This window comes from Pecten maximus, chromosome 9 (genome assembly GCF_902652985.1).
Source record: "Pecten maximus chromosome 9, xPecMax1.1, whole genome shotgun sequence".
Lineage (NCBI taxonomy): Eukaryota > Metazoa > Mollusca > Bivalvia > Pectinida > Pectinidae > Pecten > Pecten maximus.
The window spans coordinates 3,136,204-3,149,905 of record NC_047023.1 but is presented as its reverse complement, the minus strand read 5'-3'; the positions used below and the strand labels follow the sequence as shown (position 1 = coordinate 3,149,905).

Below are 13,702 nucleotides of genomic sequence, written 5' to 3'. Positions count from 1 at the left end.
ACAACACGTGTTCTTAGCCTGATTAGGCCTGTTTCTAGAGACCAACCAACCAATTGTTTTCCCATAGACCTTAGTGTTAACGTTTTGGATTATTTCATTCAAATTCTTGAATTGATGGTTTATAACAAAAGTTTAGGGTCTGATATAACACCTAATCCAAAAAAAAAAGTTGGGTCCTTCAGCTCGAATTTTCCCCAAGGTAGCCATTTTGAAAATAGGTGAATTTCGCAGTAGACATTCTCAAAAATCTTAAATGTTTACCTGTTTACTATTATTACGTGAACTTTTGGGGAAAAAACCAATCGCACTTAAGAAATTTATATCAACATTTCTTATTGATAGTTACCTATCAGGCTACACATCTATTTTCTCACTTCATAACATACTGGCCAATCAGTGGCTGCCAGACATTTTATCCTTAGCTCAACGTTCTATACACAGGGGCTGTTTCAAAAAGATATTTTTTCAATTGGTTGGTTGTTCCCTATAGCATCTTTCACATTTTTCAAAAATAACTTTTTGGAACAGGATAGAACCATAGGGTATGCTATCAAAATATGCAGTGCCTGACTGCAAGTCTTAGGCTGGTAGGTTGATTCTTCTATTGGTACCGGATATGAAATTCTTAAGAGAAAACCACATTAAAATTGAGTTAATTTTGAAATGTAAATTTTAATATCTTTATAAGCTTTGAATTTAAAGTGATGGCTTTTGGATAATAGCCAAGTATAGAAATCGTGCTACTCAGAAATATAAACAAATAAGATATATAATGTTATCGCCTCCACCCCCTAATTTCTGGTCTTTTTGTAAAAAAAAAATAAGAAAAAAAGGCCGAACGAGAAAATAAATTAGAAGTGGAGCCATTATTTAGATAAAAGAGTCGAAACACAGACACAGAACACGGAACCGGGCAAGTGACAACAAAAAATAACCAGATATATCACCAAACACTGAATTGGGGTAGTGACAACAGAACAACCAAACATATCACCGAATACCGAATCGGGGTAGTGACAACAGAACAACCAGACACACACCCACACATTGAACCGGGGTAGTGCCAGCAGTAAAACCAGCATACCACCGTACCCCGAGCCACGATATATACCGCTACAATTGAAATATAGAATGTATGTCCGTATCTGTCCGGTCTATGGCCCTCCTTGTAACACTACATGTGTCATATTTTCATCATCAATCCCCCCTGAATCTCAATTTCTCTCTAAATTCTGCTACAATGCCTCCAAGATGAGAATCCCGTCCGAAAATGTGCTAGTCGGTCCCATCATCTGGTTTCCAGGGACGCTAGATGGCACAAAATGTCATATGCGGTAGCTATATGTAGAGACCAACCAACCAATTGTTTTCCCATAGACCTTAGTGTTAACGTTTTGGATTATTTCATTCAAATTCTTGAATTGAATATGACGATTATGGATTATAACAAAAGTTTAGGGTCTGATATAACACCTAATCAAAAAAAAAAAGTTGGGTCCTTCAGCTCAAATTTTCTCCAGGGTAGCCATTTTGAAAATAGGTGAATTTGCAGTAAACATTCTCAAAAATCTTAAATGTTTACCTGTTTACTATTATTACGTGAACTTTTGGGGAAAAAACCAATCGCACTTAAGAAATTTATATCAACATTTCTTATTGATAGTTACCTATCAGGCTACATATCTATTTTCTCACTTCATAACATACTGGCCAATCAGTGGCTGCCAGACATTTTATCCTTGGCTCAACGTTCTATACACAGGGGCTGTTTCAAAAAGATATTTTTTCAATTGGTTGGTTGTTCCCTATATTAACAATCTCACCAGACATAAAGAATCATAATCCCAAATGAAAGCGATTCTGTTCAATTAATGTTTAGATTGTCTCTACCACAGTAAACACTGATGAGACAATAAAATGATTAATTCATCGAATGGTGACAGTTCAAGCAGTATTACAATAGAGCATCACCATACAGCTTCCCTTTAAATGTTCACTTAACAAACCTGATCTACGTCGGCTCCCTTATCCAGAAGTATCTTAACAATTTCTGTGTGACCACCCTCAGCTGCTCCGGACAAAGCATCTGACTGAAACATAAGTAAACATCACAAATTATAAGTACCTCCCACATCGTCATGATACAGATATAGGTATCATCTTGTGGTTAAGGGATTCCAAGAAGTAAATAATAATTACTTCTATAAATTAATCATCAATTATATCATACATATTACTTTTCCTTTTATTGATTTTTTCTTATTGATTGATTGATTTATTTCTGTCAACTGATATATTCAGTAAAAGTCATTTTGATTTACCTTCACGAGTAAAAGGAACAATGATTTAAATACACAGGTAACAGCCAGCTAAACTGATAAAAGAAAACTCCAACTGTACAATTTACCTAAGATTTTCGGACCACCTAGATATATATTTTCTAATTGATGGGAGAAACATGATGACAACGAAAATATAGCTATATGACTAGTCTCAGGGCAGAAACCTTAGTTTACTCATACAAACTTTAGGGAAAGTCTTTTCATCAACCTTCAGCTATAGAAGTGTTTATTTGAAAAAAATTATTTCATCAGTGTTGTTTGAAAATTTCCAAGTATTTAGTCACCTTATACGAATTGTACATTGTTGCTATTCTGTAACATTACACGATGCAGAGTTTGTTTGCAAAGATACGGAACTTGCTCTGGTAAGGTTATATCATGAGTGTCATGTAGTTGTTAATATTAAATCATCAACTCAATACAATTCTATAAGATCCGGTCTGAACTTGAATGTTGAAGACATTGCATTCTTATTGGAAAACAATATCTATACAGTACATCAAGGACAGTGCTAGGACTGTCATCATTTCATTTTTGTAGCACATTCAAACATATATAAAGACGCTTAAACTGTAGGTATCTGCCAATTTGATTACCCTTTAGGAGAAAATGTACAGTATACAATGTTGATTTACCGAAATCAGATGAAATAATAAGCACATATTGGGAAAAGATCAGTGGAGTTTTGAACTGACTCCATCTCAACATTGAAAAACATCATTTATTGGCCAGACAAAGGAACATGTAAGTACATGTATACGGACTTGAAAAGGTCATGACGAGTTTGTATCTATTGCGATCTAATGACAGATTGTGAAGAAGTTATTGTTATACAAAGTTAACACAAAATGTGTCCCTGTCTCAGCCTGATTAGGCCTGTTACTAATGATAATCTTACCAGATATAAAGAATCATAATCCCAAATGAAAACGATTCTGTTCAATTTATGTTGATATTGTCTCTTCCTCAGTTGACACCGATGAGACAATATAATTATTAATTCATCGAATTGTGACCGTTTAAACAATATTAAAATAGAACATCACTACACAGCTTCAATTAAATCGATTAATAATCGATCAGCATATTTTGGGGCAAACCTTATTAAGAATGGCTTTCAAATTTAATTGATAAAAACTGTCGACATTTAACAACAACTGAAGAAATCGTATTTATTTAATGACCAATGGCATCTTCAATCTAAAACGCCATACATACTCAACATCATGGACATAAAACAGCGATGTCTTAGTGATGACTTTTGAACAAGAAATATAACAATAAAACAACTAATTGTGATTATTTGAAAACTGTCACAGTGTTTTAAACTCGTTGAAAATGCAGGTAAATCTAAAGAAACCAATTGACTAAATAACGTGCTATTTCATACTTGGGTCTGTGTCCGATGAGTTATCAACTTTCATGATATATTGTTCTAAAATTAAAAAAAAAAGGCTTGATTGACAATCCCTGTAGCAAAATTAAACGTAGAAAAACTCCATTTGCAAATGATATAACAACCTTATATGGTAAATACTATGTGTAATGTCCACGTGCCACGTGATTGGGTTATTATCGATCATTATATAAAACGAGTAAGAAGAGTTTTGTTTGAGTAGTTTAACTTGACATTCATCTTATACGTGAATTCTTGAAACTTAACTTTCTTATCAGTTTCATTGTCTCAGTTTATATAGCAACAACTGACAGACTACTATACATAATGAAGCTCGATATCGACAAAAGTACCCTTGTATCTTTAAATTTTCAAATGAATGAATATTTTTGAAATGTTGTCATATCTTAGCCAACTTGATCTATTATTCCTTTTCAGTTACGATGTTTTATACCTCAAATGCAAAAAAGTAACATATAACAAGAACAACGAGAAATATGCTGAAAGTAAAATGTTTTAATGAACAATATGTACGATGTATATATTCAATTGGCATTTCGTATTAATCAATGTGCATGGTAATTAATGTACATATTTATAATAATGCATTAAACAGCATTCTTAAATACTCACCACAGCGTCAAGAAAAATGGTCTTTGATTAAACATTATACTGCAATATCGGTAATGTGGCAGACAAATCTGATTGGCTGAAATAATGCGACGTCACAGAACACTCAAACTGACGTGCAATACTGTCGCAGAATCCATTTTGATTTAAAAAATTGAATATCACGTGATATGAGGTATACAAATCAGTAAAAGTTACAAAAATGAAAATGTAATATTTTGAGTTGCTTAAGCAAACAACAGTATGAAAAAGAAGTTCAATTTGATCAAATGAAATATTTGACATAGAAAGTATAAATAAAGCGGATATACTGAAAAGTGAATGTTTACGAAAATTAACAATAAGGATATTACCGCTTTATTAATGACATCTCTCGTGAAGGTTTGTATTTGCGGACACATACTAAGAATAAGTCAATTATTATATTTAGAAAATTAGAATATGAATAACTTAAATCAATTTATTATCTTATAAAGCACATTCTCTTTTTTCAAATGGAATATATGGATCAACATAAAAGAAGTCGACTGCAATCACCTGTTTTAATTTATCGTAATTTATATCTCTTTTTATCTCTTTTTATTTATTTATCTTTTTACCTGTTCATGTACCATGTAGCTTAACTGTTAAAACAACACTCCACCTTGATTGTTTACGTTTTTGTGACCACCAGTATACATATTTTTCAGTTTTGGAAGAAACAGGATGACACAGTACATTAAAGCTATAGGACTTGACGAAGGGCAGAAACCTAAGTTTACTTAAAGGGACCAACCAACCAATTTTTTTCACAGATACTTTAGTGTTAACGTTTTGGAGTATTTCATTCAAATTCTTGAACTCAATATGACACTTATGGTTTATAACAACAGTTTAGGGTCTGATATAACACCTAATCGAAAAAAAAAAAAACAGTTTGGTCCTTCAGCTCAAATTTTCTCCAGGGTAGCAATTTTGAAAATAAGTGAATTTCGGAGAATAAATTTCTTAAAAAACTTATACATTTACCTGTTTATCATTATAACGTGAATTTTTGGGGAAAAAAATCAATCGGACTTACGAAATTTATATCAACATTTCTTATTGATAGTTTCCTTTCAGGCTACATATCTTTTTTCTCACTTCATAACAAACCGGCCAATAAGTGGCTGCCAGACATTTTAGCCTTGGCTCAACTTTCTATACACAGGGGCTGTTTCGAAAATATATATATATTTTTCCAATTAGTCTGTTGTTCCCTAAGCAATTGCTTAAGACTTTTCAATAGAAAGTATACATAGTTATTAAACTGCCACCAAAGTACCATTGGTTTCAGAAAAAAAAATAACAGATACTTATGGTACTTTCAAATTAATAGATGTAATATTCATTGTTGTCAAAGTAATTTATTTATTTAGTTATATTTACATCAGGTTTTAGAAATATTGTTTAAAAAACTAGCCAATGAAATAAATCCTTTATTGATTTTTTTTTATTTATCTAACACGGATTTAACATAAATGTTGTTCTGTAACATAACACCATGCACGGTTGTGATGCAAAGATACGTAGCTTACTCTGGTAAGGTCGTATCGTGGTATCATCAAGGAGTAGCAAACATGAAATTATTAGCTGAATGTCATGTCAAGTGACTGAATATATAGATACTATTTTCTAATCGGAGAAAGGTATATATATACAGCAAATGAAAGATCAGTGCTAAGACTGTCATTATTAAATTTTATTAAAATATCCAAACCAATATGAAGAGATCCTAAACCGAAGGGGGCGTACAATATACACTATGCATGTTGATAATAGGGAAAAAACACTATAATACATTTTACGCAAGTAGAAAATTGGAACTTACTATTTATATAAGTAAGGAGTTGTAAATGATAAGATAGAGACATGTCGTTTTATGTCACGATGGATGTCACATCCTTATTACCATCGTGAAGATGTCTTTTTCCCGTTTAAGAAAAAAAACTATAATATGATATGTTTCTAGTTAAAAAGACTTAACTATAGAAAAAAAAATACTCTGTAAATATATGTCCTCGTCTTCTAAATACTGTTTATTTCGATTGATGATTATATACAATTCTACAAGGGAAAATCAATGAGTCAAATGGGTGCGAGTGACGAGTCCGTGCCCTGTTCTTCTTACGAGAGGCAATATAAGCATTCTTGTAGGACCTACTGAATTAAACTGTTATTGGTTTACACTGACTCATGTATTAAAAAACACTGACCGTTCACTAGTATGTTTGCTATTGCAATCCTACCAACACCAGATGCAAGTTCTTTCTGTCTTTTTGGGATTTACCTGTGGTTTTAGATATATCACGAAAAATAGTATCTATTAAAATAAATGAAATTGACAATTTGTAACATTGATTTTTTTAATTGTAATGAAGATGTTCTATAAACATGGCCAAAAAAGGGGGGATGTTAAAAAAACCATTACAAATAAATGTTAATATTTCAGCAACAATTGGTCAATAAAATTTAGTTTTCAATATCAGACTTATATCATTTATCGTGTTATTCATTTTCAAGTTTCAAGATAGAGCTTGGTTATTTTTTTAATAATGAAAGGAATTATATACAAGACCTATAACCAAATATCATATTTGACCATATCATACATATTGAACGAAATCCTCAAGATCAGAGCCAAATGTTGTTTTAATGTAGACATCTTTAAAACTTAAGTTGTGAACTAAAGTGCACGTCGTAGTACACTGGAGCTAACAGCTGGTGTACTCGTTGTACTATGAAGTTTAGTCTAGTGCACTACCGTGTTCACTTTTAGTGCATAACGAAAGACCAAGTTGAGTTTGCGCCGAACAACATGAATAAATATATATTGCTTAAACTCCAAGAAGGTAAGTGATATACGATTCTAACACTGTTCAACTATGGTATAGTTAATGATTTTCAAAGAGTATAAGGTAGTATTATCAAAATATTTTTGTCCCTGTGCCTCTTTGTTATTTAGAAGAAGTTGTTTAATTGAAAACGTTAACGCCAGACGGCCGGACGGGCGACGGATACCGCACCACGGCATAAGCTCACTTGCCCTTCGAACAGGAGAGCTAAAAATGGATTATTCCATCGAATAGTGATTGATGCAACAATAGTATAATATCCAATCATTAGGACAGTATAATGCATACATTCTGAATAGATTTGGTTCAATCTCATCCAGAATTTGGTTATTTCAAATTAAGAACAATTTGTTCTTATTGGAAGCACTTGATTATATACATAAGAAGTTTATATTACATTCGTTACTAAACGGATTACGACAGTTTTCGGTAAATGCTGAAATAATTTGTAATATTTGAGAGGAAAACATAACACAAACATTTAATATGAAATGGGATTTACTTTTGTAATCTAATTTAAGGAAATCGTTTATAAATTTGTAACCGATAATATCACTTACAATATTTTTCAATTCAAATATTTCCAAACATTTGTTTGTCAAAAATATGATTCCATAATAAGGATGTCACCACGGAATTTGTAATAACGACGTAATTTGTAATACAAATTTCAAAGTCTTTTTTTACCGGACAAACTGTCATCAGATGGAAAGATAATTTTTACTTTGTACATGTTTCGAACTAATTATATTGGCAAAAATACTCATTTTTTACTCATAATGACATTTGAAACGTTAATCACTTTGCTGGGTAAAAAATGTGTAATAATGCATTTGACAGTATTTACATTACTGTTTAGATGCTACGGTTAAATAATATTAGTCAAATCATAGAATCTTTTTTTCATCGAAATGACGACGATTGATATTGTTATCCTAGCTTCGAAAATTATCATATCGATCAAAACAAAGAACCATAATTATTGCTATTTTTACATTTTTATTATCAAACCTAGAGCACATAATGCGTATGCGTAATGCGTACTGTAGACATATTGCATCATCGACTATTTGCCTGAAAAATCTGATTGGCTGAAATAATGGGACCTCACAGAACACTCACACTGACGTGCAATACTGTCGCAGAATATAAAGCGATATGATGTATACAAATCAGTATTTGTAACAAAAATGAAAATGTAATAATGTTTTGAGTTGCTTTTGCAGACTATTTTATACAAAAAGAAGAATTTGATCAAATGTAATATTTGACATAATATGTAACATCTTAAGAAGCAGATATTCTGAAAAGGAAAATGTTTGTAGAAATTAACATGCAGTACATTGATAACGCGGTAACAATGTTCATGAGAAAATTGGCGAGGAAAACGAAACGAAAATATGGATGACAGACGATAGTATAAGGATATGGACTAAATTATTGCAATTATTAAAAACATGAAATATCTACGAACCCACATCAATAAGACCTCATTAGTATATGATTTAACCTTCATTGTTCACGTGTCGTGAGAATCAGTAATTACCAATGAATGACCCAGGATATTGTTGAACAGTAGGGAAAGGACATGCTTTTCATTAGGATTGATGGGTTAATATTCGATACATCTCCGAGAAAGTGTGATTCCATTGAAAACATTGGGTTTGAATAAGTTTGCTCGACGGCCAATGGTAAGAACCTGTCGTTCTGTTAAAAAAATAAATGTCTTTCTTGGTGAAACGAAAGAAGCACGTGTGCGGTAAAGATTGTTAATATGTTGCGAACTTCTAGGTTTATATCTGTTTAACCGGTTTTTTTTCTGATGGAATGAGGAAGGTAGGTCCGTAGATAACGGCGATCATATTGAAAGGCTAGGGCAACAGTTAGTTTTACTCTTGACAAATACAGCTGTAATGGATATTACAGTTATAATTATAATAAGAATGTTCTGATATGAACATCGAGGTGTGTCATTTTTATCGAATGTTTATCAGTCTGAAAACGTCTGAATAATTCCAAATACACAGGTTACTGAGTATGTCTAAATTTAACAAAATTTCAGGTCCCTGTGCTGAGGAAAACAGAACCATTTGATTGGTTTTGGTGTTTAATATTTTATTAAAACTTTTAAATATATGGCTTTTATTCAACTTCCTATCATTACCTACTGAGTGTGTGTGTTTGCAGGTTTTTAATGGCAAATGATAGGCCTGGAGGGTAGGCTAGTCTACTATAATGTTACAAGGGACCAACCAACCAATTGTTTTCCCATAGACTTTAGTGTTAACGTTTTGGATTATTTCATTCAAATTCTTGAATTGAATATGACGATTATGGTTTATAACAAAAGTTTAGGGTCTGATATAACACCTAATCAAAAAAAATAGTGGGTCCTTCAGCTCAAATTGTCTCCAGGGTAGCCAGTTTGAAAAGAGGTGAATTTCGCAGTAAAAATTCTCAAAAATCTTAAATGTTTACCTGTTTACTATTATTACGTGAACTTTTGGGAAAAAAACCAATCGAACTTACGAAATTTATATCAACATTTCTTATTGATAGTTACCTATCAGGCTACATATCTATTTTCTCACTTCATGACATACTGGCCAACCAGTGGCTGCCAGACATTTTATCCTGGGCTCAACGTTCTATACACCGGGGCTGTTTCAAAAATATTTTTTTCAATTGGTTGGTTGTTCCCTACAAAAGGTTTGGAAGCCTTGTCCTGCAATACAGTAACGGAGTGATATTTTTGTTCAATGAAATATGTAATCGTTAACTGTGTAACACTATCGGTTTATTGTTAGTATGGCATATATATATCTACAGAATGTTTCTTTTTCCTTATTTTTTTTTAAAACTATGTAAGATAGGTTGATCCTACATAGCTATCTTATATTGGCAAACTCTATTCAAACCTGCCGATATATGAGAGAATAGTTCCCTAGAAACAGCCACGTCTTTCTCGATTATCTTGTGACGTACAAGCTGAGCATGAACGCTTATACATTACACACGATATTTCTTGCACTACTCTATATTATTAACAGATGGGTCGACAAAGTAAATAAAGATCCGACAACATCATGCCGCCTATAATTGTATTGCATATGGTTAATATGTCCTTTGTTTCCGTGTCATTTGACCGATACTTTTGTCTATTTACTTCCATATATGGTGTTTATCCGATCTTACAAGTAGACGGTTTTATACGAGACATAAACGAGTCACAAAAATCTTTTAGTTTTACAGTTTTAGTTTTAGTCTCACCAGAGAATTTTGCCTTCTCCCAAGATTTAAAAGACCACATTACAAAATTCATACTTTTGAAAATTCAATGAGGCATTATATGTTATTGCTTTTGTCTATATTATTAAACATCAACAGGAAAACCCAAACATATAATAATACCGTTAACACCCTAGACACACAAATACTATGAATATAACTTTCGTAAATGGGAAATAGTGAAGACCTGGAAAAGTAAAAACTATGACCTTTATACTCAGATCATGATCCGCAACATGACAAGGTGGGGAGGGAACAATGATTTCCTTCTATCACCAAAACAACTCAAAACCGCCCCGAGTTTGTTGGAAGTTCTACAATAGGGGAGTATGTAACCGACAAGTATGTATGTTCCCACAAAAAGGGCCAAAACGTGCATAGGGACTTGATCAAAGGTTATTTTTCTAAAACGATGACAACAGAAGGGAATTAACTACTAATCATAGACACTCAAATAATTATGACTGATTAACGGATTTACTGTTTATTCCGCAATCTCTATTATAATCCCTGATTGTTACCACCAGGCCTGAAGAACATACTTGTTAAAGGGAGAACAGACGGGTTCTTTTTACAGTTATTTGGGTCCAGGTGAGCCGACCATGTATCATCTGCTAGAAATTAGCAAGTCATTTCAATGTAAAAAAAACTTACAAAAGAAGTTGAGGTTAATAGTTTTGAAAGTATTCTATACTCTACCTCCTTTATAACAAGAGGCCCATGGGCCTTAACGGTCATCTGACAAACACTAACAGCAGGAACACACCCCTGAATCCAGCATAATTACCATATATCAATTATACGCAGACAGTCATGTTTCAGATCAAATCTGGTTTTTATCGTTTTTTGCTTAAAGACGGAGCAGCATTTTAAAGCAAAATTTCAGCCAAGTTCCCATTTTACGGGCATGTCCCTCTGTCCTAATGGGTCGGACCAGCCTCATTTAAATCACTAAATGATTTCCCTTCCCCAATGATGTTTCACACTAAATATTGTTGTAATCAAAAAGGGCATTGAAGAGGAGTAGCATTTTAAAGCAATATTTAGCCTAAGTGTTCCTTTTGGGCGCCCCAGGGCTCAGACCTGTTTCATTTATATAAATTGTGATTGCTTTTCCATTAAAATGTTTCAAATTATATTTGGTGGTAATCAATACAGGCATTAAGAAGGAGAGTGATTTTAAAGCAAAATGCTTTTGGGGCTTCACACTTTTGTCCCCATAAGCATCACTTATAAATATTGTGATTGCAATCTCCTTATAATAATTCAAACAAAATTTAGATGTTATCCAACTAAGGGTTAAAGAAGAGTATGGTTTTAAAGCAATAATTTACCAAAGTTCCCCTTTTGGCACCCCACAACTGTGACCCCAGGGGTCAGACTTTATTAACATACAACATGATTTTTCACCCAGTGTTTGAAAGTTTCCAAGTATTTAGTCACCTTATACGAATTGTACATTGTTGCTATTCTGTAACATTACACGATGCAGAGTTGCGTTGCAAAGATTAGGAACTTGCTCGAGTAGAAGGTCATATCATGGCAGTGTCATGAAGGGGTAAATATTAAATCATAAACTGAATGCAATTCTATAAGATCCGGTCTGAATTTAAATGTGGATGAAATTGCTTTCCTATTTGAAAACAATATCTGTACAGTACATCAAGGATCTGTGTTTGGACTCTAATCATTTCATTTTTGTAGCACATTCAAACACATATCAAAAGACCTTGAACTGTAGGTATCTGCCAATATAATTGCCCTTCAAGTGAAAATGTACAATATGCAATGTCAATTTATTCTAATCAGGTGAAATAATAAGCACTTATTTTAAAGAGATAAGGATCGAACACAGTGGTTTTGAGCTGACTTCATCTCAATATTGAAAAACATCATTTGTTTGTAAGCCAACGAAACATTAAAGTACATGTATACTGACTTGAAAAGCGCATGGCGAGTTTGTATCGATTGCGATCTAATGAGAGATTGTGAACAAGTTATTGTTATACAAAGTTAGCACATGGCGAGTTTTTATCGATTGCGATCTAATGACAAATTGTGAACAAGTTATTGTTATACAAAGTTAACACTAGACGTGTCCTCTCCTGACCTGATTAGGCCTGTTTCTAAAGACAATCTAACCAGGTATAAATAATCATGATCCCTAATGAAAGCGATTTTGTTTAATTAATGTTTTAACTGTCTCTACCTCTAATTCATAATACAATAACATTATTAATTCATCGAATTGTGACCGTTCAAGCAATATTACCATAGAAATCGAATTGTGACCGTTCAAGCGGTATTACCATAGAACATCACTACACAGCTTCTATTAAAATGTTTGGTTAACTGACCTCATTTACGTCGGCTCCCTTATCCAGAAGTATCTTAACAATTTCTGTGTGACCACCCTCAGCTGCTCCGGACAAAGCATCTGACTGAAACATAAGTAAACATCACAAATTATAAGTACCTCCCACATCGTCATGATACAGATATAGGTATCATCTTGTGGTTAAGGGATTCCAAGAAGTAAATAATAATTACTTCTATAAATTAATCATCAATTATATCATACATATTACTTTTCCTTTTATTGATTTTTTCTTATTGATTGATTGATTTATTTCTGTCAACTGATATATTCAGTAAAAGTCATTTTGATTTACCTTCACGAGTAAAAGGAACAATGATTTAAATACACAGGTAACAGCCAGCTAAACTGATAAAAGAAAACTCCAACTGTACAATTTACTTTCGGACCACCTAGATATATATTTTCTGATTGATGGGAGAAACATGATGACAACGAAAATATAGCTATATGACTAGTCTCAGGGCAGAAACCTTAGTTTACTCATACAAACTTTAGGGAAAGTCTTTTCATCAACCTTAAGTCATAGAAGTGTTCATTTGAAAAAAAATTATTTCATCAGTGTTGTTGGAAAGTTTCCAAGTATTTAGTCACCTTATACGAATTGTACATTGTTGCTATTCTGTAACATTACACGATGCAGAGTTTGTTTGCAAAGATACGGAACTTGCTCTGGTAAGGTTATATCATGAGTGTCATGTAGTTGTTAATATTAAATCATCAACTCAATACAATTCTATAAGATCCGGTCTGAACTTGAATGTTGAAGACATTGCATTCTTATTGGAAAACAATA

General features: G+C 32.8%; 1 long non-coding RNA gene across 1 annotated transcript in view; it reads right to left on the bottom strand.

The window, feature by feature from the left end:
- Positions 1 to 12,966, bottom strand: part of LOC117335069 — a 63,359-nt gene extending 50,393 nt beyond the window's left edge. The window contains exon 1 of the long non-coding RNA XR_004534286.1: positions 12,887 to 12,966. This is a non-coding gene — a long non-coding RNA (uncharacterized LOC117335069). The remainder of the gene's footprint in view (positions 1 to 12,886) is intronic.
- Between the last annotated feature and the right edge of the window lie 736 nt (positions 12,967 to 13,702).